Here is a 3,396-nt window from a genome sequence, read left to right on the forward strand (position 1 = left end):
CTGTGTGATTAGGAAACGCCTGGAGGATGGATATTGATTGGAACCCGTGACACCATATAAGGCAAAAATACTGAATCAAACCAAGATATCGAAACACGGCCACTCAATGTAAAAGTGTGTGCCATAGAGGTAGAAAATAACACTAGAGAGGACCCCGCCCCCCTTTTTACGGCAATCTGTAGCGGCCATTATCTGTAGGTAGATCAGAGAAATGGAAATTAACGGAGAGCGAGGCTCACCTCTGTCAAAAATGGCTTAATCATGTGAAAATGTCCATCAACACACTATACAAGGACAATAGTTGAAGTGTGCTGCCAACTATGTTCATAAAATATATTATTTGATTTTTAAATGTATTTTATCGACTCATATGATTTAACTAAATATTTAGCCCGACATTTCAAATCTGGTCTTTGATTAAAGTGTTACTTCATATTTACACAGTTTTAGTCAATTTCTTGACAGGGGTGGGCGTGTTCTCCATTGACTTGCATTGCCTCCACTACCTATGGAAGTTGGGAAGCTCCAGCTGCCATTTCCCAGTGCTGTCGCAAATTGTTGTGTCCTCTCTAGTGTTATTTTCTACCTCTATGGTGTGTGCTCAAACTTCGGTCTCCTAAGGGGGCGTTGCCCCTCCTTCTTCTTCTCTTTTGGAGGTGTTTGCGCAAGACGTGCACTACCGCCATCTACAGCGCTAAGGGGACTTCATTGATTCTCAACCTCAGGACTCCGAAGGTCTCCTAACCGAAGGTCTCCTAAAGGGGGGGCGTTCGCCCGACATCAAGTGGATACCGGAAAAGAAACAAAATGACGCTTCTTCTTACATCCACTTTCTTTGTATAAGGTTTGTCTTATTAGGAAACACCTGGAGGATGGATAATGATATTTAACCCTTGACACCATATAAGGTCTGTCTTATTAGGAAACACCTGGAGGATGGGTATTGATTGGAACCCTTGACACCATATAAGGTCTGAGTTATTAGGAAACACCTGGAGGATGGATAATGATATTTAACCCTTTACACCATACAAGGTCTGTGTTATTAGGAAACACCTGGAGGATGGATAATGATATGGCACCACTGACACCATATGAGGTCTGTCTTACTAGGAAACACCTGGAGGATGGATAATGATATGGCACCACTGACACCATATAAGGTCTGTGTCATTAGGAAATACCTGGAGGATGGCTATTGATTGGAACCCTTGACACCATATAAGGTCTGTGTTATTAGGAAACACCTGGAGGATGGATAATGATATGGCACCACTGCCACCATATAAGGTCTGTGTTATTAGGAAACACCTGGAGGATGGATATTGATTGGAACCCGTGACACCATATAAGGTTTGTCTTATTAGGAAACACCTGGAGGATGGATAATGATATGGCACAACTGAGGCGAGAGGATGGAGGAGACACATGGACGGGGGATATTGGTGTGTGTGTGTGTGTGTGTGTGTGTGTGTGTGTGTGTGTGTGTGTGTGTGTGTGTGTGTGTGTGTGTGTGTGTGCGCGTGTGTGTGCGCGTGTGTGCGTGTGTGTGTGTGTAAGCTGATCTCATTAAGTGTTCTGTGCTGTGCTGTGGTGGGATCTCAGAGTATTACTGTGAATAGACGCATACTGTACACAGGAGGAGAACGGGAGAGAGAGAGGGTGTGTGTGTGTGTGTGTGGGGGGGGGGGGGGTGGGGGAGTGGGTGTGTGGTGGGATCTCAAAGTATCACTGCAAATAGCATCAACTGTGTATATTGTACCGAGGAACACACACCAGCTCTGTGTGTGTGTGTGTGCATGTGCGTGTGTCCATACTTAGACAGACACACACACACAGGGCCGCTGATAGCTTTGGTTGCCAACCAAATGAACACACACCACAGCCCAGCTCCAAAAGAAGAAGATTTGATCCCTTTTTAAATGAACACACACCACAGCCCAGCTCCAAAGAAGAAGATTTGATCCCTTTTTAAATGAACACACACCACAGCCCAGCTCCAAAGAAGAAGATTTGATCCCTTTTTAAATAAATACACACCACAGCCCAGCTCCAAAGAAGAAGATTTGATCCCTTTTTATTGACTACTGTCTCATTAGTAAGGCACTACAGACTCTTGAACACACACGCGCGCACACACACACAGGCACACACACACACACACACACACACCAACATGGAAATAGACGACCGTACACACACACACACACACACACACACACACACACATACATTTGTATTTGTATCTTCTGTGAGGACTTTCCATTGACTCCCATTATAACAAAAAAAAACCCTAAAAAATCGTGCCCTGACCGTAACAATCCCTAACCCTAACCTAACCTGCCAGGAAGCAAATGGTTTTGCACTTATAGTTTTTTTTTCACCAACAACATAACAACTGGGGAAAAAATCATGTTAAATATCTGTGAGGGCGTGTCCTCAAAATGTCCCCACAACCACAACTGTCCTCACAGCAAAGGTGACGTGTCAAGTTGTAGTCCTCACAAGGGGGGGGTTAACTGGTACACACACAAACACACACGCACACGCACACGCACACTTACACACACACACACACACACACACACACACACACACGCAAGCACGCAAGCACACACACACACGCACACGCACACGCACACTTACACACACACACACACACACACACACACACATCAGTACATATAAACACACCAATACAGTACGTACAGTGTATACAGTACACCAGTTCTAGTAAACAAAGAGAAATACAAATTAATACATTTGTAAATAATAAATAAATAAAAATAAATAAATAAATAAATAAACAGACATTCACTAAATGTCATAGAACTGAATGAAACACTCTCTATGGCCCTTGGAGAGCCGAGGGCACACATGCACACACACACACACACACGCACACACAGACATAATCACAGTCTTCAGTGCAAATCTGAAAGCACAACTACATGTGCTTTCAGTAAATTACTCCCACACACACACACCGTCTCTCTCTCACACACACACACACCGTCTCACACACACACACGTCTCTCTCTCTCTCACACACACACACCGTCTCACTTATTGCACAGCACAGTGTGTCAGATTTCCTGACATGAGTGTCACTAGTGTGTTTGTTCGTTAGTGTGTCTTTGAGAATGTTTGTAAACTAGTGTGTGTGTCTGTGAGTGTGTTTGTTCGTGAGTGTGTTTGTTCGTGAGTGTGTTTGTTCGTGAGTTTGCTTGTTCACTAGTGTGTGTCCGTGAGTTTGTTTGTCCGTTAGTGTGTGTGTTTGTTCACTAGTGTGTTTGTTCGTTGTGTTGGTAAACTAGTGTGTTTGTTCGTGAGTGTGTTTGGTCACTAGTGTTTGTTCGTTAGTGTTTGTGTCTGTGAGTGTGTTTGTTCGTTAGT

This window comes from Engraulis encrasicolus, chromosome 2 (genome assembly GCF_034702125.1).
Source record: "Engraulis encrasicolus isolate BLACKSEA-1 chromosome 2, IST_EnEncr_1.0, whole genome shotgun sequence".
NCBI lineage: Eukaryota > Metazoa > Chordata > Actinopteri > Clupeiformes > Engraulidae > Engraulis > Engraulis encrasicolus.